Below are 20,619 nucleotides of genomic sequence, written 5' to 3'. Positions count from 1 at the left end.
GGAAAGAAAACTGAAAGCTATATATGTAGTTTGAACTCAGTCGAAATGAAGAGGTACTGATTCAACAGGCATAGAAAAAAATGCAGAAGATAGTGGTTGTCCTTAATTAAGGTGATAGAGTTCCTTCACTGATTTTTCTGTATTTTCAATCAGAATATGTGTTTATCTTATATCAAGGAAAAGCTATATTAAACAAAATCTAATCAGTAAATTGAAAGAACAAAGTCAAACTTACATCACAAGGAGGCAGATAGAAATAGAGTGAACGAGCCCTCAGATAGGACTTAAAGATTTCAATTTGAGTTGGGCCCACAGCCATGCCACCCTGAACAAGCCCGATCTCGTCTGATCTCGGAAGCTAAGAAGGGTCGGGTCTGGTTAGTACTTGGATGGGAGACCACGTAGGAAGACCAGGTGCTATAGGCGTAAAAAATAAGAATTAATTAAATAAATAAATAAATAAATAAATAAATAAGGGATCGTAAGCTGACAAGATCCTTGCAATCTGTGAGGTCAACCAAGGGTTGCCTCGCCTAAAAAATAAATAAATAAATAAATAAATTTGAGTTGGGACTATGTGATCTTTTCAAGACTTAGTATCCTTGTCTATAAACTGAAAATAAAAATATCTCCTTCATAGTGTTGTTCTGAGGATTATATGAGATAATGTGACTCAAATGCCTTACAGGACTGTAAAAGGCATTAAGTACTGGAAGGTATTATTACTTATGCTGTGAATTGGGCCTGATTTCAAATGGCCGGTGCTGGAAGTCAGGCCTACTGCAGACACCACTAAGCATATTATGGGACTAAGAGGCTCAAGGCCAATTATCCACAACACTGGTTTAAATGTTTGGTTCTTCCCACCCTGTGGATGTCACAATTTTCTCCAGAGGAGTGAATGCTGAAAAAGTGTGCCAGTTCAAGTGTCTTTCCTATTTGGAATTAAGACCCAGGCCTTGAGGACCACAGAGAGAGTGGGTTACAAATCTCTTGGGCTCATGTTTCTTTCACCTTTTCCTGGGCTAGGATAAAATTACAAAGATATATTTTTATTTTATTCTCACAATTCAGGAAAACTACAGAAACCAAGTTGCTCTATTTTTCCTATTCATAAAAAAGGGGAAAAGGCTATGGAGTTCTGTCTCTATATCTAAGATGAGATGGTAAACTTTGGTTTACAGAGGGACAAATTGCATTTCTACTCTGACCAACTCTCAACTTCTTAATATTTTGTATTATTCCCTCTTCTAAAAGTCCTTTAATAATTTTGGAATTGACTGTACCTTCTACAAAGCTCTGAGGGAAATATCCGCTCCGCATGTCACTTAACCCAAAGACGGAAACGAACCCCTCACGGTGTGTACTAATGCCTGATTTCTCCTCATTCCAAATTTCTCTGCACCAAGCAAAAGGAGTGAATCACTTACGTAGGCTTGCTCACCTCCTCTGAACCTCAAGCTTTTAAGTTCTATCTCTTTCTCTCTCTCCCCCACCCCCACCCAATTAAATGGAAAGATAACAGCTGTTGGAATCAGATTACACTGGGTTTAAATCCTGACTCCCCCACTTACCCCATTTACAAGGTTTATGGGCTTGGGTAAGTCAGTAGTCTTCTCAAAGTTCCAGTTTCTTCATGCTAGTAAGAATACCTAATTTGCAAAACTGCTATGAGGATTAAATGAGATGATTGCAAAGCATCAAGCGCAATGCCTGCCATATAATCAGGCTCAATAAACACTAGTTTCTATCTCCCCCTCCTTGGCCTATTTAGCACTAGTTTGAGCACAGCACATGTCTTGATTGTATATCCATCACAAATTCCTGGACCTCCAGCACATCAGATGTTCCAAGCATAGACGTAATAAATTGGAGGGAACCCCTCAGGACTGTAGGAAGCCTGGCTTCCCAGCCCCTTAAGCAGACCACCTACTGCTGCCTGCAGCAGCCACCCCATGAAAACAGCAGCTGCCAGACAAAGGGACAGGGGACAGGCTTCCATCTGCACCTCCGCCCTCTTGCCGCCTTGCACAGAGGGCAGCCACGATCCCTAAGGAGGCAGAGATTTCACTGTTTCAAATGACAGATCAGCCTGCGCTCTCTGACCCAGATTAGACCCAACCCAGGACCAGCTCATCCGCCTAAGTCACCAGCAAATGATTTTAATTCACTCCCGGGAGACCGTAAGAACACTTGGACCAGTAAGGCATGTAATCCGGTGGAGCTCTGCAGTGAGCCTTCGTAAGGATGTGGGTTTCACATGTTCCACTAATATTTCACTGGCCTGTCAGCCCCGGCTTGTCTGTGGGAGCTGGGCTGCACACACAGCCCTCCCGTGCTCCCAGACAGTTGAGGGAGGGAGAGGTAAGGAGGAGGCAGAGGAAAAACTCCGAAGGGAAGAAGAAAACACTAAAGACCTAACAGTGGTTCTCAGAATGTGGCCCCTGGGCCAGCAGCAGCAGCGTCACCAGGGAGCTTGTTAGAAATACAGATTCTCAGTTCTCACCAGGCCCTACTGACTCAAAAACTAGTGGTGGGGTCCAGCAATCTGTGTGTTCACAAGCCCTCCTGTGGATCTGATGCATGTCATAGTTTGAGAACCACTGAGCCAGGTCGGCAATATTTAAGTCGACTCAAAGTCTAAATTCAAAGAGGAAAGCAAGAATCCAAGGAAGCACGATTATGATAAGGGAGGAAACCTCTGGATTTGACAGGAGGCCTTCGTTTGAATTCCACCTCCAGTGATTGCTAACTGTGTGATCTTGGGCAGGTGGCTTAACTTCTCTGAGACTCGGTTTCCCTATGTGTAACATGGAGGTGATCAGACCTCCCTTGCAGAGCTGGGGGTTGAGATATACTCTTCGTGGATGGCCTGGCACCTGTACACCTATTCTTCTGGTCACTACGCCACACGGCTTCCCTGGTATTCCTTCAGGGCAGGATTCTTTCAACCTTGGCACTATTAACTTTTGAGTCTGATAACTCTCTGCTGTGAGGGGCTGTCCTGTGCCTTGCCAGATGTTTAGCAGCATCCCTGGCCTCTACCCACTAGTTGCCTATAGCTGCCCCAAGTTGTGATAAATATAAATGTCTCTAGACATTGCCAAATGTCCTCTGTGGGGCCAAGTTGCCACTGTTTGAAGACCACTGCATTAGAGTATTGGGATTCGACATAAGTAAAAAGCAAGGGCGTTGTATTAAGTTAGATCTAAAATACAAGTTCATCTACCCACTAGACACCTGACCTCAGACCTGTCTGGTACCTGTCTGAGCTTTGGTTCCTTCTCCTGCAGAATGATGATTAGAACATTTACTTCACATGGACGGGGTAAGATTGAAAAGATATCGTATGCAAAATGCTCAACAAACTTGGATTTCTGTGGAAAATCTGATCTTTCTTTGCTTTTGATTTGACTACTAAGAGGCAGAGGGATAGCTAAGATGAACTTTTGATGATGTCTCTTAAATTACAAGGTAAGGAACAACCAGAGTCATAAAAGACAGGCAAGCAACCGTCAGAGAGAAGGCCTGGGTCTTCACTCTGCTGGGCTTGGTATGACAAAATATCTTCTGGAAAAGGACAGGCAAAAAGTAACAGGCAAAAAGGACAATGACAGGCAATTCTTTTGAGAGGTTGTATGACAGTCCATCTCCCCAAGTCCATATCTTGGAACCAAGTCAATATGAGGGTGTCATTAGGCCATTCACGTCAGCCTGGCAGAATGAGAAGCGGTGAAGAAAGGAGGGTGGGTAAGAGCTTGGGGGTCTGAGTCACACAAACCTGACTTCAAATCCTAGGTCCGCACATACTGGTTCTTGAGTGTGGCCAAATTACTTACACTCTCTGAACCTCAATTTCCTTATCATTAAAACGAGGAGACAGATTGTAGCCACTCGTTAGGGTCTTAGCAAAAAGTTATATGTGCTGGTGTGTGTGCAACACTTAGCAATGTGCCTGAAAATTATCACATTCCTGTGTCAGAAACACAGAAACCATGATCTTTGTAATATCGTCACATTTGGCTAAGCCCAGGGCAAGCGTGTATGATAAAACTGAGAACACTGTCTCTTGACAATGATCACAAAACAATGCATTTCAGTGCAAGGAGAAACTGGTTCGGCATGTCGCTCTCCATCATTCAGTCTTCTGAAGATCATTCTGAACTGAGGCGCTGTCCAAGCAGAAAGGCTGGAGCTCTGACCAAGCCCTAAAAGGTTAAGCAACATTGGCTTTAAAGGGACGCTTTCCTTCATATTCCTAAGTGTGCGCATGTGCATGCGCAGAGTGAGAGAGAATAAGAGAGAGTCTTCTTGAACTCAGTACCAGTCAGCTAGAACCTCTCACCTCAGTGATAGGACGGAAAGACCTCTCTGTAATATTATTTAGGGGCCGCTTATAACACCACGGCTCAGTGTGTTGCCTGCACTACTTACTTTATACAACCATAGTCCCTATTTATAGATGAAAAAGCTGAGGCTTATAGGACTCGTTATACCAATACTCTATTAGGCAGACAGAGAACTGGCCTAAATAACTCTCTTCTTAATTCTTAGAGAGATCTTACAACCAATCTTTGACATCTATTTCACCGTCTAACATTTTCCACAGTCAGAAGAATTATCTTCCTCTAAGCTCAAGTTACTCTGAGAGCTGATTTAGGGAGGTGAAAGGAACTGGATTGAAGCCAGGGTCACGGGCTGGATTTATGGTCTCCTCAAAACATCTTTATATCCAAGCCAGACGCAGCCCCAGGGACAGAAAGTTACAGAACTATACTTCAGTGTTTCTAATTTCTGTACCAGGATGAGGATTCCAGCCTGGATTCCGCCTGAAGGGCAGCTGGCAGCCACCTAGGTACATCTCGGCCATATCTAGCACCATCTTGGCAATTGAGGTCCCCTTTCATTTTTCGAAGGGCACCAAATTTCACTGGTTCACACTCTCTTCATTTTATGAATCCCAGTTGACCATAAATTTGTCACCTCCAAAATCTGTCCTTTTGTTTGGGGTCTACACTCACTGAGCCACCAACAACCTCTGGATTTCCTGGGTGGTTTGTCAGGCATAGTCACACTTTGCTCTCCTCCCGAATTCTATAAAACCCAGACACTGAGAACACAACGAATCAGGCTCTGAAAAATCTCATCCTGGGCTCCCCTCCGTGGCTTCCTGCAACCATCCCACTGAAGTCTTGTTGAAAGACTCTTGCCCCGATTAAACGGCAGATGATACATTTAAAAGGCTTCCTTTAATTTTTCTTGATGATGTTTACATTTAAGTCCCTTCCGTATTCTTTCTTTTCAGGAAAAAAAAAAAAATCACCTCTCCCATCTACTCTGCTGTGAGTCCACCAAGAAACCATTTGCGATTTATCATTAGGAAGGTTTTTAGTCAAGGATAGAGTGTGGGGGTGGGTGTGACTGAGTAACTGCTAGGATTGATTTAGAATGCAAAGCCTGGCTGGGAATCACTTCTGCCACAAAACTGTCACTTCTTTTAAGTTTAGTCCAGTAGGAAAATTCTTCCCCTGCCCCCATCAGTGGAAGAAACCAAATAATAAACATACTTTGTCATCAGATTCACAGATTTTGATTTCTAAGGCATCTTTGCCGTTGGCCCTTGGGTTATAGTGCTCAGCAGGCGGTAGGAAATAATATAGAGGGAATGAAAGATGGGCCCTGTATTAATCCCTAATCTAGCAAAACTCCAGTTACTGCTGGAACTAAACTTGTTTCCTAGGACTTTTACCATCTTTCCATCTCTCGGACACATCTGGACAGCTGGGTTCCAGATAACTGGGGAATGAAACAAACACTGAAATCTTGCAGCCAGAAAACCTGTTTATTTTTATTTGAAGTTCTTAAAAATCGTATCTGGGAGGAAGTGTGGTCTAATTTTTAAAATTGTCAGTGATCCCTAATGTCCTGAGTTCTGGTCTCTTTGATTATTAACAACTAATCATAGGAGACCTTTAAGGTGATTTAATTTAAACTAAATGTGGCCTGGTGTTCCTGGTGAGTCCTCAGACCCCAGAATTAAAGATGTTATTCATGTGTAACTAAACATCCAAAATAGAAATTTTAATCCTGAGAAAGAAGCCTGAATTTATGATCAAATTTGGCGAAGAAAAGGAATCACTAGGTATTTCTTTTAGGGAGACAGCATCCTATATTTACAAAATTTCCACCAGGCACTCAGGAGTTAAGGATTTGGTTCTCCAACTGGGTTTCAAGACATACCCTCCCAGAAGTCTCCCAAGGCAATAATGAGTATTGGCACACAATCTCCATCACTATGTAAAGCCCAGTAGAACCTGTACGTTTGTCCTTGATAAGGCTACGCAGGCAACTAAATCACTGAATTTCTTTGATTTTCAGTTTTTGTCATGTTCTGAGCAGAAGCTCTCACAGGCAGTCTTTGATTCATGAAAATCCAAAAATAAATCTTTATTACTAATTGAAGTTTGCTAGATCGACGCATTTAAAATATGGGGTCTATGAAGAAAAAAAAATGATTTAAAAAGGGGTTCTTGGTGGAGATGTTTGTTTGTTGGACCATTGGGTGGCTGATTTGTTTTGAGGAGGGGTAGAGAAATGAGGCAAAGAACAAAAACGAGTGTGAAAAGAAAATAGAATAGCCAGCAAGCACTCCACAAAGCTTTTATAAATTAAGGGTAATTGGTTATAGCGCCTCCTAACGGTTGGAGGAGTTTTTGTTGTGATCATTTATTTAGGTTTTGTTCACTTATTACTTTTTCTCCAACTCAACTGGAAGATGGAAAATGATTGTTCTCTAAATAGGATGCTTTCAGGATGCAATACCCTCGGTATTTCCAGGGTGCCTTCCACTTCCAAGAAGGTGTGTTCCATTTCCAAGGAAATGAGCCCCTGAAACGCTGACCATAACTTGATAGTTCCCAGAGTGACAATCAGGAGGCATTCTTTTTGTAGAAGTTTCCTCCCAACAGGATGTAAACAGTGTATCACTACCAACTTATAAGCATCAGGCTTCTTGTGGATATACATTACTATTCAACACAAACTTCGCACAGCACAGTTCTGCCCAGCCCCCAGGCCAGACATCATTAATCAACCACAGAACCTTTCTCAAGAAGAATCGTTCTCAACGAAGCATTCCAGGCCCTAATACTAATCGACCGGATTTGGCATGAATCCTATTTGCTTACGCAGCCTTAAGACAAAGAGGTCCCATACATTTAAGATATAAGGCCTAGGAGACTGAGCATGAGCCCACAGCCACAACGAACTAGTTTTAAACCCCAGCTCTGTCACTCTGCTAGCTATGTGTGCTTAGAGAAACTACTTTGCCTCTCTGGGCCTTGGGTTTGTTCTCTCTTCAACAAGGGTTTCTCATCTGCCAACAGGATTACTGGGAGGACTACATGAAAGAACCTTTCTAAGCCCAGAAGAACTGTGCCTAGGACTTGCTGTGTTTAACAAATGCTAAGTCACTCTCCTGCCACTATCAATCATAAATGGAGTTCTGCGTCTTACCTGGAACTCCGAATTCTCTCTCAGTACCCTCTGCCAATCTCCCCAGCTTTGGCTCACCAGCTCATGAGCATCCCAGATTCAGCAGATAAAGTACGAGAAGAGAAATGCATTCGCTATTGCATATTTCAGGGTACGTTAAAGACCTAAATACGGACTGCTAAGCATAAAGTTTCACCCTACACAAACAGCAAGTGTTCACCGTCCTGTTGGGCCCCAGGTAGGCACGAAACAGACGGCTAAGCCTGTGAAGCCACGTCCAGAAGCCATTAAGCAAAGGAAAACAATTGCGAGGCAGGACTGAGCAAATTTGCTATTGCTCAGGCCATTTCTGACTTAGTTCCAGGTCTTGTGACAGAGACCCCTTTGCCTCAGCAATTCAACTTCGCCACACAGTCTTTCTCTGCTTCCTTCCTCTGGAATAAACGGAGCTGGTCCCGGGTCTCTGTGACCTGATCCTCAGTGCAGGCACCGGCTCCCACTGAATCCAAGAAAACCAAAGAATGAACAAAGGGAGGAAGGAGGCTACCACCGCCACCTTCTTCCAAAGAGCAACCCCGCTGCTTTCGATGGGCAGACGGGAGCTGCGAATGCAATTATGCCCAATGCTGAGATGAAACCCGGGAATGATCTGGCTCGAGCTTTCACAAGAGATCAAAACCGTGTAGCACAGCAGTGTTTACAGGTTTATAGATCCGCCTGCGGCATCCGACGCCCTTGACTGTGATTTATTATTACAGGACAGAGATTATCTCAGACTGGGCTGGAAATGGATCTTGGCTGAGTTATTTACTCACCGGATGCAATGTGTGAGAGTTGATGGCCTTGTTTCTCAATTTGTCAGTTGTAAAGGGAGTCCCCAAGGCTCAATTTCAGACCCAGTATTGTTTACATAGTCCAGCAATAATACATCACATGTGGCAAAATAGTACAAATTCATTTTTATGCTGATGATATGGCTCATGCATAATAGTGGCTAATGTGCTTCTCTTTTTAGTTGAAATTGCAGCTAAGTTTCTAAAGGCACAAAGGGCCTTTTGTGTTTTGAACCATAGAGAAGAGAAAGTATATGACAGTTCTTAGAAGGACTAATAAAGGGTTTTGATCTGCCTCGGCTGCCATCTGTAAAAGAGCCCCATTATAGCAGTTAAGGCCATTATAATACCAGATCATCTGAAGGTATCTGACAAGATTTGAAAATGGCTTCCCATTTCGCTGTTTGCATTTAGAAGATGGGAAAGGAATAATCTGAATGATGATTTCCATCTGGTACTTTATTCAAATGGCCAGCACCAACCATATGGAGACGACGCTCGCTAGCATATATATTATGTACCAAGAGATGTGCTATATTTAAAACAATCTCCATATAAATCAACTCACTAGGAGTCACAACAAATTGCCTGCACTCTGACTCTGAAGAATCTTTATCAAAGAAAAAAAAAAAAAAAGCACCAGCATATTTTAAAGAATACAGAGACGCCCCAAAGAAGCAAAAACTGCATTTGGTTTCTAGATTTAGATTCCGAGAATATAAATCCTGGGCATCTTTCTCAAGAAAGAGCAGTGCCTTTTAAATAAGATTTCATGCTCTATGACACTAACAAATTAAAAAATAAACAAAACAGCAACCTCTTCAGGAATTTGGTGTGTTTTAAATGACCATTTACAAAAAAAAGAAAAAAAAAATCATTCCATACCTTTTTTTTTATATGGTCTGGTCCTAAGAAGCCCTCCGCTTCTCCACACTGGAAGACAGCAAGTAGCTGCTTGGCCACGGGTAATTTGGATTTAATTGTGTTTGCTTAAACTGTACATTCCACTCCCAAACCATAAAAATGAATCCTAGAAATCTCGAAGACTTGAAAACTCTAGAGTCTGTTTCCTGTTTGCCTTCTCAAAGGAAGACTCCCAAGGAAGCTTCATCTCAACCTGTGTGTTTGCCTTTGACATCTTGCTAACATGCTCCGTGTGCACCACCTTATTTTGAGGCATATATGGAAGATGAAAACAAGTGCCTTCAAGTAATGACATCGTAGCTAATTGTTAGAGGAGGCCAATGAGAGGAAGGACTGGATTGCCCAGGCCCTCATTCTCGTTTGCATATTACATTAAGGGCTTGCGTCCATTCATTCATTTTTCCAACAAACATTCGTTGAACATCTACTATGTGCTGAGGAGGAAAAAATAGTAGTAAGAGCACACACGGGCTTGAAATTTGATGGGCCTGAGTTCTAGAAAGGGTTTTGCAGCTTTCTAAATGGGTGACTGTGGGCAAGTTATTTAACCCCTTGAAACCTGGCACATAATAGGAGGTCAATGAAGATTTGTCGAAGAAATAAGCGACTAAGTTTTTGTTTCTTAATCTGTAAAATGTGGATATCAGGGCCTATTCTGCAGGGTGGTTGAGGATCTGATGAGAAAATGGATGGTTAGTGCTTTGTTATTAGTTCTCTCAGTGGCCCCTGTGGAAGGAAGACCAGCAAAATCGACAAGTATTCTGCAGTGTGGTCGAAAACCAAACCTAACTCGGGGTGGGAGAGCGCAGGCTGGTGAGATGCAGAAAAGGCATCTCAGGGGAAATAACTCTTGAGCTGTTTTTCAAAGGTAGGTAAAATCTAGCCAGGCAACAACAGGGAGGAATGGCACTCCAGGCACAATGCAAGGCGCAGGGATTGGAATAAATAGAGGCAAAGGGGCACGAGGGCGTGGCGCGCCCTGATCAGCCTGCTCTGCGCGGTTCGGCTTCCAGGCCTGAAGAGGTAGGCTGCACAGTGCTCTGCTGGGCCTCGTAGGCTACACTGTGGACCCTGAGAGCTGTGAGCTGTGAAGAGCAAAGGACGCCTTAGGTTCTCAAACCCAAACCAAGCGCCAACGATGGAGGCTGTGATATCGTGATTTAGAACAAGAAATATATGTTTGGTCTTTGTCCCGTTTCTGGCACAGAGTGCCTAAAACTGTTGGAATTTCCTAAGAGATGAGAATGATAATGTTGTGTTGTGTCTTTTGTTGCGTTAATGAGGTGACTTTTGGACCCTACCTAAGGATGGGGGCTGGTCATAGGGAAAACGACCACGTGATTAGAGGGTTGTAACGTTCAGTGCCGCCCCCCACCTCTGGGGAGGAAAGCGGGGCTGGAGGCTGAACAGTCTCCCAAAGTCAATGACTTAATGAATCGTGCCAATCTAATGAAGCCTTTATAAAAACCAGAGAGAGTTCAAGAGGTTCCAGGTCAGTGGCTTACCAGGAGGGGCATGGAAGCTGCCTTCAACTTCCCTGTACCTCGCCCTGTGCATCTCTCCCGTCTGGCTATTCCTGTAATAAAGAGGTCCCCCAGCAAGGAAAAGGTTTCTCTGAGTTCCGAGAGCTGCTCTAGCAAATTAATCGAACCAAGCGAGCAGGTTGTTGGACCGTCTCACCTGTAGTCGGTCAGTCTAAAGCACAGGCGACAGACAACCTGGATCTGCGATTAGCATCCGAAGTGAAATCGGGGGGTATCTTATAGGACTGAACCTTTAACTTGTGGAATCTGACACGGTCTCCAGGTAGTTAGTATCAGAATTGAGTTGAATTGTAGGACACCCAAGTGATGTCAGGGAACTGTTTGCTTGGGTGTGTAAGAACACACACACACACACACACACACACACACACACACACGTTGGGATTGGGAATTTAGGTAAGAAAGAAGCCTGCTGCCAGCCATGGGAGGATCTAGGCACCGGCTCTCCCAGACGTCACCAGAAAATTTGTGGGAGCCACCAGGAAACCTATCAGTCCCCTGAAGTACTCAACCCTATGGACTTCTGAAGACTGAGTTTTCATATTTTCAGCCTAGTCCTTTCAGACCCGAATTCCTGAACTTAACTGCTAATCCCATCGACTTTTACATTTTTAGCTTTTTATCTCATGAGTCTTTTATCTTAACATTTTACCTCTTTTATGTTTTTAACCATTTATCTTATCAGTTTCGAGCCTTTTATCTCTTATTTTAAATATTACCTATTTTATCTCCTGAATCTTATGAAGATTTTAAATTGATTTTTAATTAATGTTCTATTCCGCTTCCTTTATTTTTCTCACCTTGCTGGCAATGTTCTAGTTTTACTCTCCTTGTAACTTTCTAGCTTCCTTTATTTTAAAAAGAATTCCTTCCTTCATTTCTTTCTCATTTTCCTCTTCCTCCTCTTCTTTGCCTTCCTTTTCTTCTACTTGACCCTGTTTGAGTTTGTTTTTTTAATGTCTAAGAAGACAAATGTCGACAGTGAAGGCAACGTGTGAGAGGCTGCTCCACGGACAGAGGAGGCTAGTGAATCGCAATCTCTCCCCAGCCTGCTCAGCCACCCCTAAAATATACCGGTGACTCCCCTCCCCCTGCCTGCAGTCCCCACTCCCGCCAGCTCCACCAACGGTTTATCCAGCCCTTTAAAAAATGGGTTAAGAGGGAGAGAAAGAGAAAGGAAACTAGCCTGCGGAGAATAATGGATGAACCCCTCTCAGGCCACGGTTCTGGTTCTGCGACAGAGCACACGAAAGTCATCGCCACCCCTTTCCAAGGGGATTTTATTTCTCAGTGTAGAGACAAGGAAAAGGAAACAGAGAAAGTGAAAAAAAAAAATGTACTCAAAAAGGTACTATTTAGAATACCACCCTAAGAAGAAAAACACTATTTACATTTTGGGGTGTGTGTGTGTGTGTGTGTGTGTGTGTGTGTGTGTGTGTGTGTGGTGTGGTACATGTACACGTGTTTTTTTATTTAAGAAAATGAGATGATACTGTACATACTAAAAGGTAATATGCTTAACTCATGTACTTAATTACAAATACATTTCCACATCAGGAAAAATCAACCAACAGAACTTACTTTTTAATTTCGTTCTTTAACATGTTTAAGGTTTGTCCCATTTTGTGGGTGAACTATGATTTGTGTGATCCCCTATTTATCTCTGTTAGATATCAGAGCCACACACAGTGAACATCTTTGTAGCTACACCTCAGGGTACACCCAGGAGTGTCTCCTTCAGTGAATTTCCTAGGAAGAGTCTACGGTCATGCTACCCTGCACAAGCCCGATCCCGTCTAATCTCGGAAGCTAAGCAGGGTCGGGCCTGGTTAGTACTTGGATGGGAGACCACCTAGGAAAACCGGGTGCTGCAGGCATAAAAAATAAAAAAATAAGAGATTGTAAACTGACAAGGTCTTTGTAATCTGTGAGGTCAACCAAGGATTGCCTTACCAAATAAATAGATGGTTAGATACATACATACATACATACATACATACATACATACTCCAGGCTATCCTCATCTTGAAGTGTTTTTTTATTGTCTCACTGCCAGGCAAGAAGGCTATATCAATTCAGTCACATAAAAAAATACCAGTTTCTACTCACTGGTTCAAGGCATTATTCTTCTTCTGAATTATTCTTTACAGCCTTGCCAAAGTGACAGCCGGCGTGTGGCACTGCATTTTCATCTGCGTGTTGGGCAGTCTCAGAGATGCTGGCCATCTTCTCATACGACGCAATCCTGGCTGCGCCTTCATCCCGTCCCAAACTGCTTTTCCCGGACTGAACTTTGGAGCATTGTCGTGAACAGACCTTGAACGACACTATGATCAAAACTCCTACGATGCACGTGTTCGTATAGACTGTGAGAATACTGCGAATGGTTTGTTGGGTCATCATGAAAAATAATGTCATCTTCTAGGACCCATTTCAGTGCTAGAAATAACTGTGCTTCTACTGAACGTCTAATTTATTTTTATCTCATTGATACTGTGGAATGTGCAGTGGATAGCATCGTCTTTCCCTCCCTCCACCCCACTGGCAGCTAGAAAGCTCGGAGCCAGTTCCTTCTAACTTCCAGCGAGTTTGTTCCACTCGCCTGTTTGTGTCCCAACCTCACGCGTGGCTTCTTCTTATCTTTCCAATCCTTATTTTCTCTTTGTCATATTTTCTTCAACTCCTTCACATTGATTTATCCCTTGCTTGGCAGGCATTTATGCCATATGGTGTAAATTAATAAAGTATGGTAATTTATGAGTTGATCGTGGCTCCTTACGCTTGGTGTCACCCAGGGCCTTGGCACCGATATTGAGCTGATGTGGTTCTGCCTAGAATTTTTCACATCATGCCAAATCCTGAAAATGATGATGTTGGTATGATTCAATGAGGTAAATGGAAGATGTTTAGAGACAGGATGTCGCCCACCCTGTCCTATTCCCAAAGGCCTGAAAGACCATTATCTCTGAACACCTGTAACCCATGGGTGGCACCCAGGTGGAGAGGCACTGGGCTTCTGTTCAAGGAGATCACGGCTTCTTTGGCTCCTCATCTCCCAGCCTAGCTCCTGGGGATCCTTTCCTCTTCGCTCCACAGACTCCGCCCTCCTCCCTCAATTTCTTCCCAGTAGCGTCCGTCACCTTCTCCATCTCTTCAGTCTCTTCTCTCTGTTGTCCCACCAAGACGAGCATTGAAATAGGACTCAGACGCCTAAACTCTCTCTCACAGTGGCAGATGTAACTGAGATGTTCTCCATGCAGGTTTCATTTTTCTAGACGCACAGCTAAGTCATCTTTCCTAGCACACGTGCATCTAGGAAAGCACATGTACATATTAAAGGGTAATATGCTTATCGCATTTACTTAATTACAAATACACTTCCACATCGGGAAAAATCATCCAACATAATTTATTTTAATTTTTTTTCTTTAACATGTTTGTTAATGTGTATCCCATTTTATGGGTAAACTACAGTTTGTTCACCCATAAAATGGGATAAACATTAAGAGAAGCATGAGACCACATCTCACCCATGAAATATGAGCAGAAGTGATTATGTCACTTCACGGCCCGAGGAGTTAAGAGCGTGTGTCTTCTCTCTTTCTCTCTTCCCTCATCTACGGCTAGATCACACCGGGGGACCTCGAAGTCCCATTCTGAAGATGGCAAAGCCACAGAATGGGAGGAGTGTGGATCCCTGAATGATTGCATGGAGCAGAGCTCCTCAATAACCACATTAGACCGTGGCACAATGAAGAAATCAACCTTTATACTTTAAGATTTCAAAATTTAGAAAGTTGTTATAGCAGTTAGTGTACGTTAATTAAAGCATCTTTTTTTTTTTTTTTTTTTTTTTTTGCTGTTTCTAAAGAAAGAAAAAACAAGCGTTTCTAACTTTTTCAAAGATTATTCTTACTAATCACCAAGGAAACACAGATCTTTTTTAAAGCCTGAAAGTTTGGGAATTATCAAATTCTTGGAAGAGTGCTTTCCAAAAAGTAGTTTGTAGAACATTCGTTTTCCAGGAAGTACATAATAAAATGTGGGGGGAAAACGTTCTGTGGTTTAATAATATTAGGGAGTACAGAATGAAAAGAAACAGGCTTCCTTGGTACAGGACTTCTCAGAGCCTTTAATATTAAGTTGTACATTGTGACTGAGACAGATTTGTCTCGACCTGAAAGCCTAAAGATCAAATCAGAACAGAATAAGAACTGGCTTCTTCCAGCTGTGAGATTTGTACCTCTGAGTACCTTTAGATGCAGAAATTCTATTCCACTGGAACTCTGCTATGGTCCAGAGTTTCTCCCAGAACTGACCTTCTAATGACTCCTTGCCTCCGAGAAGAGCCAGTCCAGAGCTGACATGCCATCATCTACCTCATCATGATACCTCAAACCCACCAGAGTTTTGGCAGTGCCCCCTCCCCCAGCGAAAGCACAGGCCCCTCCCACTTCTGAGCTCCTGCTACTTGGAACAATCGTGGCCTCTTTCTGGGAAGGCAAGAGAAGAGACAGTCTCTGCTTAACTGTCGGCAGTTGAATAGTCGATCTGGTACAACTAAAGGGAAAGATAGCGAGGGGCATACCATGTGTGGCAAGAAGAAAAAGAGTGAGAAAGGACAATAGAATGGAGGAAACCAAACCAGCAAGGCGAACATTTGGAGTGTGTGCTTAATGATAGTCCAGAGTGGGCAAGACACGTTGCTGTCCGAATTCCATGTAAGCATCTTAGCAGCCAACTGCCTACAAGCCTTGTGGCAAATGAAGTTTATATTTGCATAGATTTCTGAAGGGGAGACTGTCTGAACTAGCTCTGAATCACAGGCAACTGGAGATTGTAATGCTACAGTCTTCGAGCCTCAACACCAACTCAAAGCTGCATCACCTGCTTCTGCCTAAAACCCCTAGATTTCAATCCTAAGGAGAATTGCAGCATGCAGATCTCAACAGACAAGAGAGCTTGTGAGATACCTTTAAGGCACATTATATGTGTACGTCAGTTTTAATCTCATTGGAAGATGGCCAGCACCAACACCAAGAGAGGTCTCTGTGAGCTCCAGACCAGAAGGAACCGATGTCATCCCCAGGAAAGAGGTGGGGTAAGACCTGCCACAGGCCTACAAGCCCATGATGCTCACTGATAATCCTTACATCTGCAGCACACTGATGAAGCAGCAGACATCAGCTGGTGCTGCAGAAGTCATCCAGCACCCAGGATCCTGGCCCACTTCTTCCCAAGGACTTCGGTCTTGCCTGTCTATTCCTAGTTCTAATCTCTTGGCTCTGTCATCCAGATGTCATACCTAATGGCAATGGCGTAGAAGGACACCAAACTCGCCCCCTCCCATGAGCGGATGTTATGCCTACCTCGAGCCTAGATTCAGCAGGGAAACTAAATGTTCAGGCTAAATCTGCCCCTTGCCTCTGCTGACACCAATGCCCAGACATTCACACTTCCCAAAGTCAAACCTCCTCTTTGTCACACATCTCTGTCACAAGCCCGGACCTCTGCTGAGGACATACAGAACTTGGAGTTGCTGACCAGTTCCACAGACACAGGAGCTCTGCTTTCTTTATTTGTGTTTCCTGCAGCACCAGACATATTGGAGCGTAGTAGATACCTTCCAAATAGATGAAATGGGACGAAAAGCAAACAATAACACATTTGTGACCCCTAACTCCGTCCAAGTTGCCAAGTCTTTTGTTCACTTTGATTCCTCACTGTATTTCCTACGTGTGGTTAACTGCTTGCCAGCATCAGGAGTCTAAAAATGCAATTCCCAGGCCCCTCAGACATTTTGATGTAGAGTCGAAGGGAAGAGCCCAGGAATCTGCATTTTAAAAGCTCTCCACATGAGATGCTCCTGCACACAGAGTCTGAAGAAGGCGGCTCTCACGCTTCCATTCCCAGCAGTCTCCCCTCCCATCGAGAATGAACTGCCAGTCTGGTCCCCACATCTCATCTCCTGCTTTCCAAGGCTACCAAGGCTACCTGCTGGCCCTCAACTCCACGAGCCCTCGCCTCTGAGGGGGGCAGTGACCTTCTCACTCTTGCCCCAAATTCTACCTCTCCTGCCTTACCCAGGATAAGGCTCCATTGCCTGGACTCCACCCCACATGTATTGCCAAGTGACATTCCCGTCCTGCTCCATCTGTGAGAACCCCAGAGCATCTCCATTCTTTAAAAACAAGAAAGTGTCACATTTTTCTTCAGTCCGCCACTAAACCTGTTCAGCCTACTGCTTGCACCTGTTCTTCTCTGCCTCCCACTTACTTGTTAAACCTCCACAATCAAATTCCTGCCCACAGTACTCGACTGAGTCAACTCCACAGCATTTGTCATGAGAATCGCAATATATGGCACCCAAAGGGTACTTCCCAGCTCATAAAATACTTTCACACACATTTGTCGTCTGTGCAAAAAGCATGTCATAGACCAGACATCCCCAAACTTCAGTCTAGATTATCGGACCGCCTTCCCAAGTTTTACCATATCTATTTGCCCCTACATTATTATTAACTTAGTGTTTTTCTTAAAATGGTTCGCATATTTTAACTTAACGTTTACTTTGAAAGAAAACTGTACATACTTCTCATAAGCGGAGAAGCAAAATCATTAGTCATAAATAAGAAGAACCAGTAGAAAGCAATTCAGTGGCAACAAAACAATGTTATTAAATTTTAAAGCCAAACTGACTCTGGCCTGTGGGCCTACAGTCGAAGGTGGACACCTGGCCACTGGAGGAAGCCAGCTCTCTTGTCTCACTGCTCGACCCAGAGCCTAGGAGGGCTCAGCTCTACTGAACTTCCTCCTGGCCTTTTGGGTTCACGGAGGCCTGGCTCACTCACAAGGGGTCAATATCAACCCCATCCCTTCCCCAAATGCCAGACCTTTCCCAGGACCTAGGCCAAAACACTGCTGTCCAGCCACCGTCCAGCTCATGAGCTGTGCAACACCAGTCTTCCCATGAGGATTTCAGCAGAGCCAGGGACTTACTCACATCGAGGTGCCCACAAGTTTCAGCCACTGCCTATAAAAGGGGCAAAGAGCTTGAGTGGGGGCCTCTTCAGGTGGCCGTGTTCCCAGAATTCCTTGCATGATTCTGACTAGATACCACGGCCTGTCAAGGCGTAGAGTCCAAAGTCCATTCATACTTTGCTTAAAAATGAGATCACATCCATTAGAATAGCTATTATTAAAAAAAAAAAAAAAAAAAACAGAAGACAAATGTTGGCATGGACGTGGAGAAATCGAAACTGCTGTGCACTGCTGTCGGGAATATAAAATGGTGTAGCCACTGTGGAAAACAGTGTGGTGTTTCCTCAAAAAATTAAGCATAGATTTACCATAAGATCCAGCAATTTCACTACTGAGTATATACACAAAAGAATTGAAAGTAGGGTTTTGAAGAGATATTTGTAGGCTGATGTTCAGAGCAACATTATTCACAGTAGCCAAAAGGTAGTGACAACCCAAACATCCACTGACAGATGATAGACTATTTTATTCAGCCTTAATGAGGAATGAAATTCAGGCACATGTTACAACATGAATGAACCTTGAAGACGTTATTCTAAGTGAAATAAGCCACTCACAAAAGGACAAATACTGTATGACTCCATCTGTATAAGAGACCTAGATTAGTCAAATTCATAAAGACAGGAGGTAGGAGGGCGCTTGCCAGGGCCTGGGGGCGGGCGGGGGGCGGGACTTAGCATTCAGTGGAGACGGGGTTCCGGTATGGAATGAGGAAAGGGTTCTGCAGATGGATGGACAGAGCTGCTGACTGCACAACAACGTACACATACTCGATGCTGCTGAGCCTTATACTCAAAAATGGTTCAAGTGGTGAATTTTATGTTACAGATATTTTATCACAATTTTTAAAAATGAGATCAGCAATTACATGTCAGAAGTGTTAAAGTCATTCTTGCTCCAAACCGACACTTTCTACTTGACCCAATTAGGGCTGAAATTGAACTGGAAAGCAGATAACTTTCTCACGATGTGATTCAATATTATCGAAGGTCACATTCCAGCATCTCCAAAACCATCAGTAACATGTTCACCAAGTTCTAAGAAAACACTCTGATATTTTGTATACTCACGACACGGATGAGGACACTGAACTCCAGGCGCAATGGATAATAAGTGAATTTCCCAAGGTCTCACATGGTAAATGGCTGGATATTGGTTATTCTGATCCCTGGTTGAGCATCAGTCCCATTTACCCAGAGTGCTCCTTCCCACCCCTCACCTCTTTCTTCCTTGGTGTCCGAGACACTGAGCTCTTTGTTTTCCTCCTCCCCATTTTCCTTTCTCAATGATTTTTTGTGATTTTTTTTAATTAATGCATTAATAGTTTAGAGAAGGTTTAGATTTACAGAAAAATTGAGCAGAAAGTACAGATTTCCCATATAACTCCCCCACCGACCCCCCTTTGCCTCCCTCCTCCACCCCAGACTCCCCTATTACTAACACTTCGCATTATTATGGCACATTTGTTATCATTGATAAGCTAATATTGACACAATATTATTAACCAAAGTCCATAGTTGAGAGTTCATTCTTTGTCTCGTACATTCTGTTGGTTTTGAAAAATGTATAATGACTTGCACCCTCCGTTACAGAATCATGCAGAAGAGTCTCACTGCCCCCAAAAATGCCGTTTGTTTCTCTTTTTTCACCCAAATTGAGAGATTCCCCAAAGTCCCAACCTGTTTTGATTCTTGCTCTTAAGGGATCATTTCCATCCTCACATTTTCAGGGACCACGTCCATCCTAACAGCTCTCCAAGGCACACATCCATTGGCTATCAGATGCGAGCCCACCGTGTACCCCACCCCCCTACCCCTGACTGCCGATTTCTCTTCATGACAAGCCATCCTCCTAGTCACCTCGTCACCCTCGAATCAACTTTGACTCTTCCTTCCTTATCCTTTGAGGCAGAGGCCCTAAAAGGAGGGGGGAGGGCACCCAGTGACAGGTTGGAGTCGTGTTCGCGACGAGCTTAGACTCTCTGGCTGCAGGAATCTGTCTTCGAGTCCTGTGACCCATGCAAGGTGAATGGCAAACATAATGACCTGGTGATCCAGCAGCCATTTTCACAGAAGTGCGTCTTTGTAGTCACCCCAGCAAAGACTTCACCCTCTTTTCTCACATCAAGCAGGTCTCCCCGCCAACCCCCCTCTGCCTTTGATGTCTCTTTTCTCTGACCCCGTCTTGGCACTGGTGGGAAAGAAAGTCAGGATGAGACCAGAGTTGTTGATGACCAGTAGGATGCTCGAGCTTATTATCTGAGGTCAAAGCTCAAAGAATTCATTAAAGGTTTCTTTTAAATAAAAACTCATCGGTGGGATAAAAATATACTGCACGAGGCTACGTATGACCCAGTGTTGCCCCCCATGTAGTTCACTGACGTTGAGGAGAAGCCGGTGTAAATAAGTCATGAAGATTCGGTGTGATGTGTGTAGTAGTGGTAATTTTATGAGTTCAGAAGACAAAGGAGTGCATTGGTCACGATGGTGTCCAGGTGCTTGTAACACGAAACTGACGACAGCAATGTAACCCAATAGGGGTCATTTTTCTCAAGTAACAAGAGGAGCGGTAAGGCAGTCCAGGGCAGGCACAGAAGCTCCATGAAGCTGCCAGGGACCAAATTCTTTTACCACCTCCTTCTGCCATTCCTTATTTGTGACTTTCATCTCCATGCTTGCAAGATGAACTCTTATACAGCCAGATATCAAATATAAATTTGGGGCAGAAAAATCAGACAAGGCTAAAGGTTAAAAGGCACGTACAAAGTGAAATCATCCCTTTTC

General features: G+C 43.7%; 2 pseudogenes; both read left to right on the top strand.

Moving 5' to 3' along the window:
* The first annotated feature begins 307 nt into the window (after positions 1–307).
* LOC112479792 lies at positions 308–426 on the top strand (annotated as a pseudogene).
* Positions 427–12,553: 12,127 nt separating this feature from the next.
* LOC112479778 lies at positions 12,554–12,672 on the top strand (annotated as a pseudogene).
* Positions 12,673–20,619: the final 7,947 nt, after the last annotated feature.

This window comes from Pteropus alecto, unplaced genomic scaffold, assembly GCF_000325575.1.
Source record: "Pteropus alecto unplaced genomic scaffold, ASM32557v1 scaffold21, whole genome shotgun sequence".
Taxonomy (NCBI): Eukaryota; Metazoa; Chordata; class Mammalia; order Chiroptera; family Pteropodidae; genus Pteropus; species Pteropus alecto.
The sequence above is the reverse complement of the archived record's forward strand: the minus strand, read 5'-3'. Positions and strand labels throughout refer to the sequence as shown.